Source organism: Vulpes vulpes, chromosome 9 (genome assembly GCF_048418805.1).
Source record: "Vulpes vulpes isolate BD-2025 chromosome 9, VulVul3, whole genome shotgun sequence".
Lineage (NCBI taxonomy): Eukaryota > Metazoa > Chordata > Mammalia > Carnivora > Canidae > Vulpes > Vulpes vulpes.
Genome location: NC_132788.1, coordinates 15929589 through 15952283, shown reverse-complemented (window position 1 = coordinate 15952283; position 22695 = coordinate 15929589).

Here is a 22695-nt window from a genome sequence, read left to right as displayed (position 1 = left end):
ATGCCCAGTATGGAGACTGGGGGTGCAGAAATGGGCTGGATCAGAGGAAAAAATGGGGGGAGTCTCTCTCCTCTGTATAATAGCCTTCTTCTGACAAGGAGCTTCTGTTCTGTTCCACTGGAAAGCTTTTAAGAACGCTGAAAAGGACAGGCAATTACAGGAAGGTTAGGTGCGCCTGATTGGATGTTGTTACAAATCACTCATTGTCATACACGGCGTTTGGAAAGGAGGCCATCGGGGATGATTGCCGTTTAGGGTAAGTGATTTCTGTTTAGAGTGAGCAAGCAGATGAAGGCTTGGCTGGCGCTCAGTGCCCTCTCTCCTTGTTTGCTGTCGTGCTGATGATTTTTCTTGGCACACTGGGGTCACTAGAGGTGCTCACAGAATGCACCATGGGAAGGTGCTGGAGATGAGCCTTCTAATTCCATCCCCACCTCACCCTAACGTTTACTGTACTGATGGGGAAACTGAGTCTATGGAGAAGGGAATAGACGGGTCCAGCTTCCTATAGGTCAGTAGAAGAGCTGGACCAGAGTTCATGTCTAGGCCCCAGTCCAGTGCTCTTGCTTACAGCAAGGCCCCAAGCTGAGGATCCACTAGGACTAGGTGTTTCCATCAACCTGCCTGGTGTGCACTGTGCACTTGGAACATATCTCACATGGTAGCCCTTGCAACTCGAGGCACTGCACCTAGCCGTACTGTACAATGGTTCCTCTGGGTCCACTCACACACTGTCACTTGGGATTCCCTTGACCACATGATGTCCCCAGGAGGCAGGAGACAGGGAACACAGCTGGACTGTCCTATTGCTCCCCTGGTATATCCTGATTTACCTTTCTCTGTGTCTCTGCTTCTGTCTCTGTCTCTCTCTGACACACAAAAGCACACACGCACACACCTCTCCTCTACTATTGTGTCTGAAATACAATTATAGTGGGCAAACTTCCTGGATTCTTGAAGTCTGTTCTATTTTCAGGTGTCTAAATTAACATGTAAGTGTTCTGGGAAGGATCACATGGTAAGCAACTAGGTGACAGCAAACAAATAGTAGAGAAACCCACAAAACAGGGAAAGAAAGTGGTAGAAGAAAGGGCAGCATAAGTAAATATCAGCAAATATGCAGTTTGGCCCATCAAAAACTTTCCCACAATTTTGTCAAACAGGAACCTGAAACAGAGGACCGTTATAGAATACACTATGGTTGTACGCCTTTGGTCCACTAGTTTTGAGCATGGAGCTCATAGGTTTATTGTGTCCCCTAGAATGGTATGTTGACGTCCTAACCCTTAGTACTCGGAATATAACTTTCTTTGGAAATGGGGTCTTTATGGAGGTAATCAAGTTAAGATGAGGTCATTAGGGTAGACCTTAAGTGAATATGACTAGTGTCCTTATAAAAGGGGAAATTAGCACAGACATACCCAGATTATGTACAGAGACTCAGGGAATGTGCTATGTGATGGCAGAGATCTGGGTGATGAATCCATAATCCAAGGAACACAGAAGATGACCAACAAACCACCAGAAGCTAGAAGAGAGGCATGGAACAGATTCTCCCTCATAGCCCTCAGGAGGAACCAACCCTGCTGACACCTTGACCATGAACTTCTGGCCACCAGAACTATGAGAAAATAAATTTCTATCATTTAATCCACAGTTAGTGCTATTTTGTGAAGGCAGCCTTAGGAAATGAATATAGTGATCTTCCTTCTCCACTATTTTTCTGTTTTACCTCCTATTATTTAACTGGACTTTATTTTATTGAGGTGAAAATCCTCTGGTTATAATAAGTGTTAATGTTACCAGGATTCGAAATAAAACTGTGATAGACCTGTGGAAAGATCCCACCATCTTCACTCCTGCCCCAAGCAGGAATCCATCCATTTAACCATATAACTGTTTGCTGAGGGCTACCAAGAGCCTAGTACTGTGCTCTGTGCTGGGGCATAAGGACAGATAAAATAGTCTTCACTCTCAAGGAGCTCACAGTCTGGTGGGGAAGATGGCCCCACGGACAGGTAATTGTGGCATAATGCTGGGGTGGTAGTGACCACCGAGTATTATGGGCACTTAGAACAGGGGAGGTGATCCCAGGAAGAAGTGGGAGGAGCCAGGGAAGGTACCTGGAGAAGACACCACGGGAGCTGAGCCTTCAAGAGATTATCCAGGAGGAGGAGCATCATGAGCAAGGGGCAAGCAACATGGAATAGCATGTGAGTACATATGTATGAGTGTGTGTGTGTGTGTGTGTGTGTGTGTGTGTGATGTCCTGTATAGCCATGGACCCATCAATGTAAATTGTGCCAGCCTCTGTAAGGCATGGCAAGCCTTGCTCAGGTTCGATTCCTCATGAGCTGAGGAATGCCAGTTCCTAGCATGGTCTCCAAGCTGACTTAGAGCCCCTCTGCAGAATGTGGGCTAAATGTGGGACTTTGTCTTCAGCTCCTGAGTCAGTCTTTAACCTTGCTAGTGTCTTTTGCCTATACTTCCAAAGGGAAGTTTCTGAAGTTCTTTTGCTGATAATCCTGACTTTTTTTTTTTTTTTTACAGAATTTTCCTTTTTTATCCCTAAACCTTTGAACTAACCCAGGATACCTAAGTCTATTCAAAGATTTTCTTTGTATCTCTCGGCCAGGGTCTACTCAACATGTGTATATGTTTATGTGTGTGCATTTGTTTCACTTAAAACTCTTTTTCATTTGAAAATGAACATTAACATAGCTCTTTTTAAAAAGATTTTATTTATTTATTTATGAGAGACAGAGAGAGAGAGAAAGAGAGGCAGAGACACAGGCAGAGGGAGAAGCAGGAGCCCTATGTGGGACTCGATCCTGGGACTCCAGGATCATGCCCTTAGCCAAAGGCAGACACTCAACCACTGAGCCACCCAGTTGTCCCTTAACATAGCTCCTGATCACGTTTGGGAGCAATGCCTTGCTGCTTACTAGCTGAATGTCAGAAGCTGAGCTGGGAAAGTGGAGAAAAGAACTAGGTTTGGAGCAATAGCTTCACACAAACATTTAGAAATTTGCCTAAAGCCCAACTTCACATATGAAATGTTCTCCCAAAATCAGAGTAGACTTCCCTTATGCATTGTTCTGGGACCAAGCTCTGAAGAGGCAGATGAAGAAAGCCATTAACATTGATTATCAGTGATTGGAGGATGCCTATGGCATAATTTATTGTTTTATTTGCTGTGAATGATCCTACCGAAGGAACATGCAGCCAAGAATGAGGATACCTGGATTCTAGCACTGGTTCTACTATAAGTGACCTTGGGCAAGTCACCGTCATTCAACGTAGTCTTGGTTTGCTTACCTGCAGAATGTCCCTTCCAGCTATAACATTCTGTTATCTTTCTTTTATGTATTCCCATCATCACGGACCTGGAAATGCTCATTGTTCTATTATGGTCATTCGCAAGTCAGGCACATATGAGAATGGTGTTGTATAGTAGAGTCAAATTCATCACCTGTTACTTCCTAGATAATAAGCCGGGGGAGTGGAGTAAGGTCAAAGATGTGTGTGTGTGTGTGTGTGTGTGTGTGTGTGTATTAAACTCTCTTTTCCTGAGACTGGGAATTATAGTGGTGTTCAAAGGATAATTCACAGCTCCAGGAATGACTATCTGAAACAGCATGATGTACTGAAAAAAGCATAGAGTTAAAATTTGAATTCTCGCCCTGCCACTGACTAGCTATTGGGAACTTGCAAATCACCTAACCTCTATGAACCTTGGTTTCCTTCTCTGTGAAATGGCTATAACTGTAGAGTTGTGAAAATCAGTTGATGTATTCAAAAATATTTGTTGAGTGCTGGCTGCATGCTGGGCATTGTGTTGGGTGCTGACAATCCAAGATGAGTCAGACAGACTGGTTCCTACCTTTTAAAGAGTTTATAGTTCAGTGGGAGAGACAGGCAATAAATAGCTAAATTAACAAACACACAAACAATTAATCAAGTGCTATAAAAACAGAGTGTTAAGATGGGGAATAAGGGTGGGAGAGGCTCCTAACTTAGATAGGGTTGTCAGAATAGATTTCTCTGGGAAAGAAGAGAAGTTGGCAAGGGATGTACAAGTACATAGGAGAGGATAGTTCACTAGTGGGCCCTTGAGGTGTGAGAGATCAAAAGATATGATATATGAGGAAATGCCTTGTCAACAATATGGCATTAATTCATATTAATCTCCTGATGCCATTCTCTGACAGCCCTTAGGTCTGCCCCATATTTTCCTCTCTTACGCCCTTACAAAAAATGTCCTCACTCTAGTGTTCCCCTATGCCTATTGCCCTCATGACATTTTTCTCATATGTGAGTAGGTGTGTGTGTGTGTGTATATGTGTGTGCGTGTGTGTATGTGTTGTGGGAGGATAGTGTGTGTGAGTGTATGCACATTCCTATGTGTGCATGTTTGAGGAGGGAGGACTCTATAGGCCTGTCACCAGCTCATACTGAGAACATCGCTTGGATCACTTATCCCAATGATTAAATTAAGCCCATTTTCACAAATAAAATCAGTTTGCAACTCTCAGCCAGGGACAGAGTGATCTGGCCCGCTTTCCTTGCTCTGCTTTTCCCAAAGATAAAAAGGTTTGCAAATTGTGACATCCATATCAAATGCTAATGGCACAGTGGGGCCTCTCCAAGAGAGCTGATAAACTTCTCAGATTGAGGGCAGACTCTTAAGGGAGAACAGCTCCAGATGTAATATTTGGTGCCACATCCAAGAAACACTAACATTTTGGAGTGCTCAGGAGTAAAACTCTAGGAAATAGAAGTCAGGGAGGGATTACTCTGGTGGATTTGATCCAACAGAAGAAAACAAAAGCTGGTCATCTTCAGCTTTCTCCAAGGACCTGAGCTTTACTGTGTCAATTCTAGAAAACAAACAAAAACGAAACAAGGAATATCTAAAACACTAGTCTAAGGGGTAAAAAAATCCCCAAACCCAAGATTCCTAATCTAGAAGAGCCTTCCTCATGCTGAGAAGAGGAAATTGAGTCCTATGGATATAGCGTGTGTCAGAGGAGCCCAAACAGCAGCCCCCAGGCCTCCGATCTCCCTGTCCTTCTCTGCCCTGTGCTATATTCTTGGTGGGACATTCAGGGGTGTGGGAAAGCACTTGTGTTTCTCCATTTCATGGTGTGACCAATACTTACTAGTGTTATAAAGTCTGAGAATCAAGACATTAAACCTCAAATATGTAGCATGTCCTATTTTCCTGTTGGTTTATGCATGAGCTCTTAAATGTGGGCGGGCGCTGGTGCATGTGCCGTGGGAAAAGGCTGCAGGAGAGGCCCTGGGCATTGCTGTGGGGGAGCAGAGGACTGCATCCCTAAACGAGGAGGGTCTCTCTGACTTTGCCTGACAGTCACAAATAAGTACATTAGAGTAACCATCTTAATGGGAAATAAATTGGAGGGTTAGGTTAAAGAAGTCTGGGAGCAATTTGCCATTTGTTCCTTCAAGGGAGACTCAGCAGAAGGAGCAGGGGCTTTTTCATTTCCAGTCCTGAACATTTCTAACTATGGCTCCTGAGAAGAGATTAGGCAATAAGGCCAAAGGGGGTGGCTCTGGACAGGGTGGAGTTGCAGGCCTAGTGTAGAGGGGTGGCAGCAAACGACAGCCCTCCTGGGCAGCAAATGCTCTTTACCCAGAACCAGCACTGCCCAGCTCATGGCCTTTGTCTGGAGTGTTGTTGGGTTCACTCTGCTACATTTTCTTTTTTAAAAATTTTTATTTATTTCTTAGAGAGAGAGAGAGAGAGAGAGTGAGCAGAAGCAGGGAGAGGGGCTGAGGGAAAGGGAGAAGCAGGCTCCCTACTGAGCAGGGAGCCTGATATGGGACTTGACCCCAGGGGTGTATCAGGCGGGACTCCCTTCTGCCAGGATGAAGAAGCGACGCTTAGTCAGTCAGTGGTTCCCTCCCTCTCTCTGTCTAAGTTTTGGGGAATCTACATAGAGCCAAGACTTATGGCCATGCAGGCATCTATCCTCACAGATGTCCACACAGGCACATTTATTTATTTATTTTTTAAATTTTTTAAAAAAGATTTTATTTATTATTCATGACAGACACACACACACAGAGAGGCAGAGACACAGGCAGAGAGAGAAGCAGGCTCCATGCAAGGAGCCTGATGTGGGACTCGATCCCGGGTTTCCAGGATCACATCCCAGGGCCAAAGGTGGCACTAAACCGGTGAGCCACCCGGGCTGCCCCACAGGCACATTTATTACCTTGACCTGGTTCTGGGGCATTAGAATATAGTCATCTGAGGAGACATTCCTGCTCAATGGGGCGCTGCTTCTCCCTACCCTCTGTCCCTTCCCATCCCCCTGCTTGTGCTCTTTCTCTATGTCTCAAATCAATCAATCAATCAATCAATCAATTAATCAATCTTTAAAAAAATCAATGAAAAAGACAGTAAAACAGAAAAATAGGCACAAGGTATGAATAGGTAGCTTGCAAAAGAGCAAATCTTAATGGCCAGTAAACACATTAAGAAATTCTCAAAGTTGGGGTGCCTGGCTGGGTCAGTCAGTTAGTCATCCTAGTCTTGATTTCAGTTCAGGTCATGATCTCAGGGTTGTGAGATCAAGCCCTGCACTGGGCTCCATGCTCAGCAGGGAGTCTGCTTGAGATTCTCTTTCCCTTTCCCTTTTCCACTCCCCCCCCTCTCTCTTTTAAATATTTTATTTATTTGACACAGAGAGAGAGAGAGAGAGCACAGTCAAGGGGAGCAGGAGAGGAAGAGGTAGGGTCCCTTCTGAGCAGGGAGCCTGATGCAGGACTTGATCCCAGGACCCCAGGGTCATGACCTGAGCCAAAGGCTGATGCTCAACTGACTGAGTCACCCAGGTGGCCCCCCTGTTTAAAATAAATAAATGAATAAATAAGTAGATCTTAAAAAAAGAGAAGTGCTCAAACTTACTAGAAGTCAGAAAAATGCAAATTAAAGTAGTATTTTGAATTATCACTTTACACCTAACAGACTGGCAAATATTAAGAAGACCAAGAATATCTACTATTGGAGGGGATGCAGGGCAGAGAGTATTTACATACACTGCTGGAGGAAATGTAAACTGTTGCAGTCTTTTTGGAAAACAACCTGGCAATAGCTAGTGAAATTTAAAAAATGCATATTCCTTTTTATCCAGCAGTCCCACTTCTGGGAATCTATCTCATAGAAATAAAAGCACTGGTGAGTAAGAGTGTATATGCAAAGTTGTTTCAAGGGGAGTGCCTATCATTGGGGATAGTTGAATAAATTACAGTGAGGGAAATCATCAGCAAAAATGAAAAGGCAACCTACCTAATGGGAGAAGATAGAGCCAATAATGGGTTAATAAAAATGTATAAAGAACTTGCACAATTCAATATCAAAAAAACCCAAACAATCCAATTAACCAATGAGCAGGAGACCTGAATAGAGACTTCCTCAGGGAAGATATACAGATGCCAATGTGCACATGAAAAGATGGTCACTATCACTCATCATCAGGGAGATGCAAATCAAAACCACAGTGAAATTATCACTTCACACTGTCAAAAAGGCTATAACAAGTGAAGACAAGGATGTGGAGTAAAGGAAACCCTTGTACGCTGTTGGTAGGAATGCAAAACTGTGCAGCCACTGGGAAGAACAGTATAGAGGTTCCTCAAAAATTTAAAAAGAGGTGATCCAGCAATTCCACTTTTGGATATTTATCTGAAGAAAATGAAAATACTAATTTGAAAAGACATATGCACCCCTGTGTTCACTGAGACATTATTTACAATAGTCAAGATAATGGAAGCAACGTATGTATCCACTGATAGACGAATAGATAAAGAAAATGTGGTATGTATACAATGGCATATTCCTCAACCTTAAGAAAGAATGAGGTCTTGCCATTTGTGACAACATGGATGGACCTAGAGGGTATTACGTTAAATGAAGTAAGTCAGAGAAAAGACAAATACTATATGATTTCACTTATACGTGGAATCTAAAAACCCAACCAACCAACCAAGCAGCCAAACATCAAAACAAACAGAAACAGACTTATACAGAGAGCAATCTTGTGGGGGGTGGGGAGGAGGGGATAGGGATGGGTGAAATATGAGAAAATTAAAAATTAGTTATAGTTTTTATATAATTTTATAACAGTTCAGTTATAAAGTAAATAAGACATGGGGATACAATGTGCAGCATAGGGAAAATGGGTAATAGTATGTAACAGCTTGTATGGCCACAATTATACAGTTAGTGACAACTAGACGTGAACTAGATTTATAGTTGTGATCACTTCCCAATGCATATAAATGTTGCATCACTATGTTGTGGACTTGAACTTAATATAGTATTGCATATCAATTATGTAAGTATTCAATAAAAGAATACTACGCTATGCCTGTTCAAAGTCCAGTTAAAGATGTGTTCATCATGACTGTCCTTTGCAGTTAACTGTGAGTCCTCCACAAGACTTCTCCAAGTCCAAATTCAACTAAAAGGGGTTTAGATATTTCTACTGGCAGTTTTTGTGTCTTCAGCACCTCTTCTGCCCAAAGATAGGAGTCTCCATGACTGGGTATTCTCAAACTCTTAACAAAAAAAATAAGGCCTCTGTGTTGCCTCAGAAAACGCCCAGCTACTCTTGGGAAGCTGAATTTGGATAGTCTATTAAATATAAAATGGCAAGAAGGGTTAAAATTTAACCTCAAATCAATCAGCAAGAAATACCCAATTTATCATTCTCTGCCTATGGGTTATATCACCCACCCTGGGGGCCTTTTGGTTGTTAGGACTGATGAGTGGGCCAGCATGCTGACTCTCCTGTTCTGGCTTTGTGAAAGCTCCAAGACTGGGTGTGGCCCCATACCCTGGCCCACGTGAGATTCTGGTCCTCTCTGGGTGGAGGTTTCAGCAAGACCAACATTTCATGGCTCCTGAAGCCCCTCATCTGATCTGTGCTCCAAATGTGCCTTGCATTTTGGCTCCTAATCCTACCTGATTGTCCCTCCTTTGAAAAGCTTAGGATCTTACTGAGGCATGTTTATTTCTGCTTAAAAATAGGGTTGTTACCAATTTAAAAATATATATTATGAAATACCATAGATATGAAAAAGGTTTATAGATTAATATAACAAATGCCTGTGTAGTCAACACTCACAATGAAAAGTTCCCCTGTGTGCCATTCTCCTTGCATCTCCCTACCCTCTGCTCCAGGGTAAATAACTGCTTTTTGGTGTTTGTCATTCTCATGCATTTCATTTTTAATACACATATATGTGTCTCTAAATATTATGCTCAGCGGTTTAGCACCACCTTCAGCCCAGGGCCTGATCCTGGAGACCCGGGGTCGAGTCCCACATCAGGCTCCCTGCATGGAGCCTTCTTCTCCCTCTGACTCTCTCTCTCTCTGTGTCTCTTGCAAATAAATAAATAAAATCTTTAAAAAAATATATTATGCTCTATATATTTTTAAAATTTTATGTAAATTGTACCATAACATATCATTCTACTTTTAAAAATTTTGTTTCAGTTTTATTTTTACTCTGAATTACGTTTAAGAGATTTATTCATCACATATTAATTTCTTTGTATTCCCGAATAGTTTTTCATTGAGCATACCTCAATTTATATGTTCATTCTCTTGTTGATGAACATTAGGTTGCTTCCGATTTTTGCTTTATAAATAATGCTGCATTGAATATTTTTATACACATTTCTAAGAATCTAGGGTAAATACTTGGTAGTCAATTTCCGGGATTCTAGGTACGGTGCCAGATTCCTCTCCAATGTAGCCAGTATGTGTTGTGTGTATGTTCCTAAACCTCTGCATCCTCACTAGCAGTATAGTCAGATGTTAATTTTTTGTTATTATTGTTAATCTGATGGGCCTGACATGGCCGCACTTAGGATTGTACATTTTTCTGATGTCTAGTGAATTTGATCTTTTTTATTGTTCTTTTTTTCATATTTTAAACTGGATCTTTTTCTTCTACGAACTGCATGTCATATCCGTTGCCCATTTTTATATTGGTTCATTCATCTCTTTCTGCAAGTAGGCCTTTAGATATTCTGAAAACTAATTATCAGTTGGTTGTATGGCTTGCAAAGGTCATCTCTCAAGTTTTGGCTTGTCTTTTTCACTTCTGTTGAAACCTTTTGACAATTATAGAATGTTCCCACTGTAACATGGTGCTAAGCTCCAGTGCCATGAAGTGTGCTGGGGAGGCTGTGTGTGTCGGGGGCAAACTCAGGGACTCGGGCACACGTATTTCTGTCACTTCCTTTGGCCATCAGCCCATGGAGTGATGCGGATAAAAAGGAATCACAGGGTGGACGACAAGGCAGCCTGTGTTCTCTGCTTAGTGATTTTCCAGGCACTTAATGTACTACTTTGAATCCCATGGTAATATTTGCAAAAAGCCTCAATCGTAGAATAACTTAATTAAACATTACTTACAAGAGTTTAATATTCATTATTTGGCTTCAATTACTGTCTTTGCCCCCTCCCCTCCGTCTTTCCCACTGGATTGCTCTCTCCCCTCTTATTCCGAGGGTCTAATTAGACTAATGGCTGCTGCTTGCAGTGACCTTATGTCTGTTGAAAAACAAAACAAAACACAAAAAAATAAAGGCTCTCTTTGGTTTGAGTTCCCCGATGGTCTTTGCATGTGGCTGCCCCAGCTTCTGAATTCCATATTTCTTTTCTCTTTCAAATGCCTGATCCTACTTGTGCTGCATAGCGGAATTAATGATGTGTATTTGAAAAAGGCTTGGCAGCCAAATTGCAACAAATACAAGAGGGCTGGGGCACTGGAGAGAGGGAGGAGTAGGAGAAAAACTGAGCCTTCCAGCACTGACTCCGCAGCAAAGACTGCAGCTTGCTCGGCTGGCTGCTGGCAGGGAAAAGCTTTCAAAGGAGGGGGCACAAGCACAAAGCAAAGCAGGTTCTTTCTTATTCTTTCTTTCTCTGTCTTGGGGCTTAATAGCATCCTTGGCTCCCCTCTAAGCAGGTTCCTTCAAAGGCTTTGTGAGTCTTGCTTGTGCCCTGCTGCAGTCTGCATCTGCTGCCTCTGGTTCTAACCCCATGGAGGGTCCTTGTGACACTGGGGCTCAGGACCAGTCATGGGTGGAGGAGGCCAGTTGAGGGGTTGTGCTTTGCTCTTTTGGCTCAAAGGTCATATCCATGTACATGCACAGAGCCTATTTCAGGTGCCACACATGGGGCTGGCACTGTGGGGGATGCGCACATGGAAAACTCCAGTCTCTGTGGGGTCAGACAAAGGCTGTAAGAACAGCACTACCAATTTAGAAGGGAAGTGAAATAAGCCTTATCAAAGGGCATGGGAATCCCCGGACAGTGAGGGACTGGTTCTGATGGAGACTGAGTGTAGGAACAGGGAACCGACCAGGACTAATACAGGATGTGCTACCTGAGGTGTGCCTTAGGGGCCAGAGGACTTTGGGTTAATCAAAGAGGGAGGGAGGACATTCTTGGCAGTGAAAAATGAAGTGCCAAATGCCCACTGTGTTTGGGGTGCGGTGCTTGATTCCATGTGTCTGAAACACCAGGGGTGCTTTGAGGAAGCAGGAGGCTGGTGTTCCTGGGAAGATGTGACTAGTTTGGATCCAAGTGGTGCAACCTTGAATTCCACGCAAGGCAGTTTGGTCTTTATACTGGGAATACACTAAAGGCTAACACATGAGGAATGATTCAGTCAAATGTGTGTTTCAGAGTCATGGCTCCTGAAGTGGTGAGAAGGGAATTTGTGAGGAAAAACAAAGAGACAAAGCACAGAAGAGAATGGAGCCAGACCAGTTGGGAAGCGTTAGCCCATGTGAGGGGATGATGGGGAATATGGACTCGGAGTTACTTGGGAAGTAAGTTTGGCATGATGTGGTGACTAATGGGTTGTGGTGGTGGTCATAAGCTGGTCAGCCCTGATCATGAGCCTACTGCTAACTCCCATGGGGAGAGGCCAAGCAGAGCAAATCCACAAAGAAGGGCTGGCCACAGTGGTCCAAGCACCAGATCTAAGGGGACTGAGCCAAGTCAAGCTTGGTTCAGCCTATACCATAGGCTCAGAACTAAGGAGGTAGGCCAGGGCATAAGGACAGGGCTTTGCAGGTGATCCCAGGGAGGATGTGGGGGCACCAAGACCTCCTTCTAACTTGGAGTTCAGGATTCAGAAGTAGTGAAGAGCCCAGAATGTAGCCTTAGTTCAAACAATCCCCACTTTTTGCTGTTTAGGAAGGGGATGTGCCCGCATACAGCTTATACACTTAAAGGCCAGGCTTACCTCCAGATCACCCAAACCACCTGGCTTAGGAGCCATAAAACTCTAGAGTCTGTCTACAGGCAACAGGGGCATGTTCTCTCTCTCTTTTAACAATTCATATTGGTTTGCAATTTCCTGTTAATGTTTGGGTCTTGAGCAGAGGGGAGCAGAGGGGAGCTGGTTATTGTTGGGATCATCCGGGCAATGCTGCAAGTAGAATAGCCTCACAGTAGATCAGAAGAGGACAAGGATGCAGGAGGGGAATGAACTTGCTCCTAGGACATGGCAATTGAATGACACCATTGAAGTTGTAACTTTTAACTTCTTTTAACTTCTATCCCTATGGCCCTGTATACTGGAACAGAGAGAATCTTCTTCATTTTTCTTAGGTCTAGGACACCTGGGCCAGTGGTTGTTGGACATCTAGGCCTGCCTATACAATGTGAGATCTGTGCCTGAGGCATATATTAGGGTGAATCTTTGTTCTTATGGCTAGATTCCAGAAGGCTGAGCAAATTCAATATGGCATTGAGTGGTGGTCAAGTGCTCTGGATTTCAATCTTGTCTCTGTCATCTACTAGATATGTGTCCTTGAGTGAATTACTTAACTTTTCTGCGCTTCAGTTTTTTCATTTGTAGTGTGGGTAGGATGGCCATACATTCCTGATAGTATTGGCTAATCCCTATTGTCCTAGTGTAATTATTAATAGTGCCCCCTTTCACTGTCAAGTGTCTTTTTTTGAGTAATAAATCATGTGGTTATACTAAATATGAGATAATAATTGTATCCACCTCATAAGATTACAAAAATTAAATATGTGAAAGCTCTTAGATTAGTGTCTGACAATACATAGGCATCTGCTATTAATTGTATATTGAGTTTTATATTAGTTTCATAAGGCTTCTATAGCAAATTTCTACAGACTAGATGGTTTAAACCAACAGGAATTATTTTTTCACAGTTCTGGAAACTAAAAGACCAAAATCAGGGTATCAGCAGGGTGGTGCTTCCTTCAAAATCTCTGGAGAAGAATTTGCTGACTCTTCTAGCTTCTGATGGTGGCCAGCAATCCTTGGCATTCCTTGGTTTGTGGCAACATCACTTCAATCTCTGCCTTTTTCTTCATATGGTTGTTTTCCCTCTGTGTATGTCTGTGTCTAAATTTCCCTCTTTTTGTAGAGATGCCAGTCACTAGGATGCCTGGGTGGCTCAGCAGTTGAGCAACTGCCTTCTGCTCAAGGCGTGATACCGGCGTCTTGGGATGGATTCCTGCACTAGGTTTCCCATGAGAAGCCTACTTCTCCCTCTGCCTATGTCTCTGCCTCTCTTTCTGTGTCTCTCATGGATAAATAAATAAAATCTTAAAAAAAAGATACCAGTCATTGGGTTAGCCCCACCCCCCAATCCAATATGACTTCTTAAATTGGCTGCATCTATAAGAACCTATTTCTAAATAATGTCACATCATAAGTTCCATGTGGACGTGAATTTTGTGGAGACATTGTTCAACCCAATACAGATATATACGCCTTATTTCTCAATTATACTTGAAGCTACTTGACTTTTATACCTAGCACAACACTTGGTATACTAGCTAGCACATAGTAGGTGGTTGATTAATTATGGATAGATGGATACAGTGTTCCTAATGGGTGGCCTTTGTAAATTTATTGTGGAGGTAGTAGTGGGACAATGAAATTATGGAAAACAGGGAGAAGAAAAAAATATTTCTTTTTGTCATCTGTCCCTTGACTCAATGGGAAATCCTAGTTTCTAGGAGCTGTCAGTCTCATTGCTTGCTTACCCTTTGGCTAGACTTTAAAAATAAAATAAAAAAAGAACAAAAATCTTCAATCATTCTAAAAAAATTCAACCACGCAAATCAACAACCACACACACAAAACCCAACAAAAAGACCCCTCGGCACATCAAGAAGATGCTGATACCAAAAGCTGAAATAGCTTTTCCATAATGCAATGAAATATATTAAATTCAATAGACATCAAAGGAACTTCGGGAGCAATTGCTGAATTTCCGAAGTAAACAGGGCTTTCAAAAGAAACAAAAACAGCACTGGGATCTTGGGGGTAGGAACACATTTTGAGGGGGCAAAGCATGGAATCCCCAGGCTCTTGATCAAAGGGTGAATTCTTTAAAGAGTGGTAATAAACGAAGGCTTGAAAACTGTTTTTGATCCAAACTGCCCCAGGTATGGGTACTGACTGCAAACAACAAATCTATTTCCAAATAAGGGAGGCTGACGATTCTCTGTCCTCAGCCTTACATTTTGTGGGTTTTTCCAAATGAGGAAATAATTCCAGACAAAAAGGATCCATATAAGTAAAATACAGCCTCATACTGGCTGCAAGGCAGCATAAGGCCTTTGTGTATGGAATAGTTTAATGACAATTGTAGTACTCTCAATCTTGAAGACATTAACTTTTTAAATTTAAAAATTAAGTGTATGTGTGTGTGTGTACTTACATACCTACTTGTACACCTGAATGCCTACCAGAGAGGTGGACGGGTGCTCCCAATAGGGGAAAGCTATGGCCCATAAACTGGTCTATGGAATTAATTCCACTCTTTCAAGGAGAGTGAGTAGGTTTTTTGGAGTTCTTTGAGATCACAGATGCATAGATTCCTGGAGTCTGGGAGTCATTGAAACTCCCTCTCATAGTTCAAACAAATAAAATGGAGAGCTAAACAGGTGAATGACTTGCTCAACATCACATAGGTTCATTAAATGGCATTTCTCTGCCAAGTAGTTGACTTCATAATTCAACTATGTTCTCCATTTGTATAATTAGTTGAAGGATATGAGAATTTTCCAGAGCAATTATGTTCATCCAAAACCTGTGGCATAATGGTTCCCAAACCTGACTCATTTTTAGAATCATCTGGAATCCTTTTATTTATTTGTTTGTTTATTTATTTATTTTAGAGAGAAAGAGAGAGGAGAGAAGGAGTGGGAGGGATAGAGGGAGAGGGAAAGAGAGACTCTTAAGCAGGCTCCATGCCCAGCCCAGAGCCCAGTATGGGGTTTAATCTCACGACCCTGAGATCATGACCTGAGCCAAAATCAAAAGTCAGATGCTTAACTGACTGAGCCACCCAGTTACCCCTGGGATCCTTTTAAAAATTAAATTGTTATTATAAGTAAAGTTGCTATGAACATTCACCAACAGGTATGTGCTTTCACTTCTCTTGGTTAGGTACCTAAGAGTGAAGTGCTGGGTCGTATGGTAGGTGTACATTTAATGTTTTGAGAACTTACCCACCTGTTTTCCAAAGTGGTTATGTAAGTTTATGTTCCCATCAGCAGTATATGAATGTTCCACTTGCTCTTCATTCTCACCAACACTTGGAATGACTAGTCTTTTTAATTCCAGCCATTCTAATAAGTGTGAGTGATATCTCATTGTGGTTTCTATTTGAATTTTTCTAATGACAAATGATGTTGAGCATCTTCCCATATGATTATTTGCCATCTGTATATCTTTTTTGGTGACTTGTCTATTCAAATATTTCCCCAATTTTTAGACTGGGTTGTTTATTTTCTTTTTCTTTGTTGTAAAAACCCTTTACCTTCTTTTTCTTTTTTATTGAAATATTGTTGACACAGTATTACATTAATTTTGGATGTCCAACAGAGTGATTTGACAAGCTTGTACATATTTTCTTATTATTATGGTTTGCGAGCTTAAGTGTAAATGCGCATAGAAGCTTTATTTGTAAGAGCCTCAAACTGGAAGCATCCCAAATATTCACTAAGAGGCAAATCGGTGGACACATTGTGGTATATCCTTAAGATGGAATCTACAAGGCGATATAAACGATGCATTGATACACACAAGACCAATAAATTTCAAAATAATCACGCTAAGTGATAGAAGTCAGGCAAAAAAGAGTACATACTATATGATCAATAAATGTAAAATCCAGAAAATACAAACTAGTCTATAGTGACAGAAAGTAAGTCTGTGGTGGTCTGGAGATGGGGGAAACAGGGTAGGGCAGGGTGGGGGTGAGGGGAGAAGGATTACGAGGGCTGTGAGAGACTGGATGTTGGGTGCTTGATATAGTCACTCTCTTGATGGTGCCATGGTTTCATAGGTGTTTATGCATGTCAGAACTTGTCAAAGTGTTCACGTCAAACATAATTAGTTTATTGTAGTTCAGTTACACCTCAACAGATCTGTTAAAGCAAGAAAAATGAAAAAAGCCTGTAATAAAATGCAGATTCCTGGACCTCACCTCAGAACTATTGTATCCTATGGGATCCAGGAATCTGGGGCAGAAAGAGGATACCAGTTGTGCTGTGAAAGGGAAACATAGTACTTGATCAAACAAACAAACAAAAAAATCTAGACTAGAATTTTCCATCTACCACTTACCAGCTGTGTATGCCTGAAAACAAACCCAAAACCATATAACCTCTCTGTGTCTTAGTTTTTTGCATCTGTACAAATGGTACAGATATCTGGTAATAACTAGAAAAATATTTTCCTAGTACTCTTTCTTGAGAGGCTTACACTAAGTAACCAAATGGAAATGCCTGGCCCAAATAGTTCTCTATAAATGTGGATTCATTTAATTTCAATTTTCTCAGGAACCTCCAAAAGAGGAGTGATTGACTCTGGGAGGAAAGCCAAGGTGGGGGTTAGAGAGTGTGTGTCTGTATGTGTGCATACATGTGTGCCTTGTGAGGTTGACTCCGACAAGCTGAGGTTAGTTAGCACAAAGGTCCCTGAGGACTCTGGGAAGGGACATTAGCATCCTCATCCTGATCCACTGACTTCATGAATTCCCTCCCAAAACACATTAGGGAACAACCCCAGCTCCCACAGGGATTGTGATGATTAATGTTTGTTCCTTCTGCATTAGGGCTAAGGCTGGAAGCTTCTCTTTTTTGCAGTCCTTCATCATGCTGTTAACTGGTTAACTGGCCCCACTCGTGCAGCCAAAACCAAAGGGAGGCAACCAAAGGGGCGCCTTCAAAGACGCGCCTTTCTTTACTTCCCTGCGTTTTCCTCCCCCTTTGTAAGCTCTGTGCCTTCGCTCCATTGTCAGGCCAGCTACAAAGGCCCTCCAGGTGCATGTGCATGTGGGAGTGTGACACATGTGCATGCACGCTCGCACGCACACTCTTCTTCCATCCGGGGCCAGGGTGATGAATTGTGGCGTTTGAGCGTCTCCTTATCGCAGTGGTGCACATGTGCTCCGATGTGTGTGCCTGTGTGGTGTGGGAGGAATGCAGTGGGAAGCCCGGAGTCAGAAAATAGAGCTCCTGGCTGCCTTGTCCCTGCCCTCTTTGTCGAGATGGAATTTTAGATGCGGCTGGGTGTCTTGTCAGCAAGTCTTTTGCAAAATAAATGGAGGTAATTTTTTTTTTTAAAGCTGATTTGTTCAGTGTTTAGCCTATGGAGAGAGTGTGTACAGATGCCAGTGAAACTCTTGATCCAGCAGACAAAAGACAGACAAAAGACAGCCAAGAAAGAAGAAAACAAGTCTTTATTGAGTACCTACTGTGTACTGAGTCCTTTCATGCACATAAGCTTTCATTAATCTTGGAACTTCCCATATGCGGGAGGTACTCAATAAATGCTGCTGGGCATGGACTGAGTTAAAAGTTGGGGGATTACCTCCATCCTCTGGTAAATCACTGATGGCCTGATGTACCGAAATGACCCTCCAGCAAGGAAGTGTGGGCCACAGCAGCCAGGACAGGGCAAAGCAACATCTTGAATTTATAGAGCATCATTGCACTTCCCTAGGAAATCAGACCCCTTTTTGAATTTATTTACTGGCTTCATTAAGGACACTCTGCTTACTCTCAGGCTGTAGGCTACACTAACAGAATTAACAGGAAAATAAAACTACAAGCAATTTAATAAGTTCTTTTGTCCCAGAAACAGCTCTAAGACGGGGAAACATCATTTCTCCAGAAACAAGAGCAGGGAAGTGGCAAAGTCTCCTTTTGCCACTCACTCTTCTGCTATCTTCTCTCTTTGGGGGCAGGGAATGTGGGATGTTAGCACTTCCGGAACTTCCCCTCCTCATTTATTATATTGCCATACTGTCTTCAGTGACGCACTCCAGCGTGCGTGCCTGTGTGGTGTGGGAGGCATGCAGTGGGAAGCCCGGTGACGATTGTACTGGGAGGGATCAGTGCATGTACTTGTCAAAAATGTTACTACTGGAGGGTTTAATTTTATGGGGAGCTGAAGGGTGTTCTCTGGGTAAAGAAGGTGTTAGGCATCAACAATCACTGGCTGAGATAAGCAATACACATATGGTGCTTTCTTACACACATCTCTACCCCCATTTAATTCTTACAGCCCTCCTGTAACACAGAAAGGTAGTACTGGCCTCATTTTATAGATGAGGGAACCAAGGCTCAATTTAAGAAAAATTTAAAATGTGCTGAAGGCCAGGGAGTAGTAAAACCAGAACTCTGATCTCAGGTCTTCTGACTCCTGATACTTTCTCTTCAGTGACTGGGGGGGCCCTGTTTTCTGCATCAGAACTCCAGGCACACAGTTTGAGCAGGATGAGTATTTACACTATTTTCCTCAGGGCGATCCTGGCTAATTAAGGTGTTCTATCTAGACAACCATACCATATTGCTAGGCTGGAACCCACCAAACGTGAGCCGGGGAAACTGGCATGTGTGAGGTAGGGCAGGCTCTAAGTTGACATGTCAAGAGGTCAGAGGAAGCACAGATTCTCAGGACTTCTGCTTCCTTGGCCCCTGGCATCATCCAAGCAAATGCTACTTCCTCTTTATGATCACCAGATGGTCCCCCAATGTAGATGGAGCCTTAAAACACAACAGCTTTGAATTTGATTATTGATTTACATGTATGATTGGCTTTTAGTTACCCATCTGGAAACTGTTGCTGGCTATCCATTCTGTATGGGCAGCCTTGCCCTAAATGCCTGGCCATTCTCCTTGTGACTGACAGCCAGGGCAAAGGGAGGGAAAGAGGATTAAAAATTGGATCTTCACTTTCTTTTCTATTGACAAAGGCAGTTTGTTCTCAGTTCACTGGAGTGATTCTGTCTTAGGTTCTTCGAGGATGGAAATTTCATTAATATTTAATAATAGCGATAGCATCAATAGTATTAAGAGAATCCTTTCCAAATACATAGAGTGTTGAAGTTTGCAGAGAACCCAGTGAACAGCCACAGGCATCTCAAATGCAACTTGTCCCAAACTGGGCTGTTAACTTTGCTGTTCCCTTTTCATGGTGTTTTCCTGACTCAGAACTCACTGTCATCATCCTCAGTCCTGATGACCCGTACTACTCTCCACATCCAGGCAACCTCCCAGTGTTTGAGTTAATCGGTTTAGCTTCTGTAGCTTGCAACCAAGGACCCTGACTAGGACAGGTTTCTGCATAATAAGCCCCTACTCTGGGCAAGACATCAATCACCCTGGGTGCTGTGTGAACAAAATAAAGAGTGTGCCAGCCTGTGGCTCTCTGAGCCCACGGGTGCTGGGTTACTACTGTCTGAGACCTGGTCAGATATCACTGATGTGGACTCCTCTAAGCTAGTCAGAATCAAAGGAAGACTCCGAGACAGCATTTAAAGCATTTGAGAAGAAAGGAAGTTTACTTGCGGAGAAAGTTTTATTTTTATTTTTTTTATAACCATTTTTTTTAAGATTTTATTTATTTATTCATGAGAGACACAGGGACATAGGCAGAAGGAGTAGCAGGCACCATGCAGGGAGCCTGATGTGGGACTCGATCCTGAGATTCCAGGATTATGCCCTGGGCCGAAGGCAGGCGCTAAACCGCTGAGCCACCCAGGGATCTCCACAGAGAAAGTTTTCAAAGGACTGACTTGTCAACTGCAAATTATGACACTTCTGTAGAGGAAAGAAGGCACAAGATTTTCCAAAGTTACCAAGTTTATGGTTAGTCTGTTCCATATGGACACACACACGCACACACACACACACAGTTTTCTTACACGATTATCCTATTGCAGAAGATGATGATGAATCTTCAGTTATTAGCTTTGGAAAGCCAGGGACAGAGCTGTTCACGTTCTGGAGTCAGTAACCTACCAGAAGGCTCAAGGCTTTCTGTACGTTTGATACTAGAGCCAGACAGGGTGATGCTGGTTTTCTTTTCCTTTGTTACGTGTGCACGCACAGCTGACTCTTGCCAGCTTTGGTTGTTATGTACCATAAAGTCGCTGTGAGCACTGACTCCGTGAATGCTGACCATTGCTTCTAAAGAGGTACAGGGCAAGGCTCCTGCCAACTTCTGCTCACATTCTAATCAACCGATCACTACATAATGTTATTTTAGGTATGTTTCTGTTTAAAGACACCTTAAGAATTACATATTGTTGGCTCATTAACATCAAACTCCCTGCCAACAGCACTAAAAATCATGCCTGAATGAAGCTTCTCTAACACACAGGATTTCTCCATGAGGCACATTGCAGCCTTCTTACACTTAGAAACGCTAGACAGCATTCCAGTACTGCACTCGGGGGCCGTTTTAAACAGAAATCACCACCAGAAAGCACAGAAATGCAAACACCATGGCACTACATGGACTTTGGAAAGGGCACTTACTTCCAGCATAGGAGCTGAAACAAGAAGGCAGGGTGGTTCACCCTCCACTGAGAACACATGTGTTAGCAGGTCTCTGACTCCAGCGCATTGCAGCCCCTCTTGCCTCCCTGACCCTGGTTTGGCCATGTCCCCGGTGACTGGCTGCCTTTGGATTTCTTTTCTACTGGGCTCACTGTGGCTGTGGAACAGGAGTAGCCATCCTTCCTGACCTTCCTCTCTGGTTCTCTGAAACAGGGTGTCAAAGCTTCTCCCTGGGTGTGCTTATTTGGCAGGGAGGTATCCTGGAGTTAGGGAACTGGGTAAGAATGGAAAGGGGACTGGGTAGGGGAGGGGACTGGGTAAAAATGAAAAGTGGTGGGGAGGGGGCTGAGGCTGAGGGCCACCTAGTGTTTCTGCTACCCAACCAACGGTAGCCACTGGGAGGTATTCCCTCCTCCTTTTCTTCCCTCGTCTCTTCATCCCTCCTCCCTCTCTCCATGCCATCCCTCCTCCTCCTCTTCTTCCCTCCTCCTCTTTATCCCTCCTCCCTCTCACTCCCTCTTTCTCCTTCCTCCCCCGTCTCTCCTTGTTCTCACTTGGCTTTATCCAAATAGGCAGCCCAGTGGATTTGTATCAATAAGAAGCAATCAGCAACAGCCATAATACTTGCAATCAATATATAATTGCATCAGGGTTATTCCATTACCTCAGGCCTGGTGTGCTGATTACCACTGAGGCCCTGTGATTCCAGCAGTCGTTTGCCTGAGCTCGGTCTGGTAGAGGAGCATGTGGGAGTGCTGCCAGGCCGAGCCCTAGGTTGTCCACCTCCCCAGGCCATCAGGGTCGGGGGCTGCACAGACACCAAGAAATCAGGGACAAGGGTGAGAGTCCGCTGGGCTGACAGGAAGGCAGCTCCAGAGAGGCCTGGGGTCAGGCAGCAGGGTCAGTAGGACTAGAGCCGAGAGGGTGGCAGTTCGGAGTGGCTTCCTGGGACACAGAGCCCTCATACCACATTAACTGACATTTAATTTGTACCATTTCCATGCAGACAGTGCTTCCCTATATAAGACCTCACACCAGCCCCGGGGGCTGATTATGACAAATTCCCATTTTACAGACGAGGAAGTTGTATCCTGGAGGACAGACAGGACTTGGCACCCCTCGGCTTGGAAGTAGAGAAACCATGACTCAAATTCAAGATTGAATTTAAGTTCTGAATTTGAAGTTGAGCCCAAGGTCAGTGTGCTTTCTAGTGCTCCCAGAAACAAACAAGCAAACACCCCACTGCTTTTGTATGGCACTTCTACAGATTTTTTTTTTTTCTACAGACTTCTCATTGGCTTTTTCCATAATTCTCTGAGGAAAGCAGCACAGTATATAACACCCATTTAACAGATAAGAAGACTGAAGCTTGGATTAGGGTGACCAACTGTCCAGTTTGCCCAAGACTAAGGAAGATTCCTGGGATTTTCAGTGCTAGCTGGACAAGTCCAAGAACAGGTTGGTCACCTCAGTTCAGGTAGAGCTTTGTTGATTTGTCATAGTGGCTGAGGGACTCGATTCCTTTCCCACAGCGCTGACTACTGTAGTGATAGTGCACCCACTTTCTCGTGTCTCTGTGAAGACTCACATAATAATAGCGAACACAGCAGCTGTGATGTAAGGAGCGCTCGCTCTGTACTAGGGCCTGTTAGATATTTGGTAATAATCGCGAGCTCTTACATGGCACTTACTGCTTTCCAGGCACTGTTTTAAGAACTTGACGCAACTTAACTATGTCGGTTAATCCTCAGTCAATCCTTTTATGGAGGAGAGAACAGAGCACAGAGAAGTTAAGTAC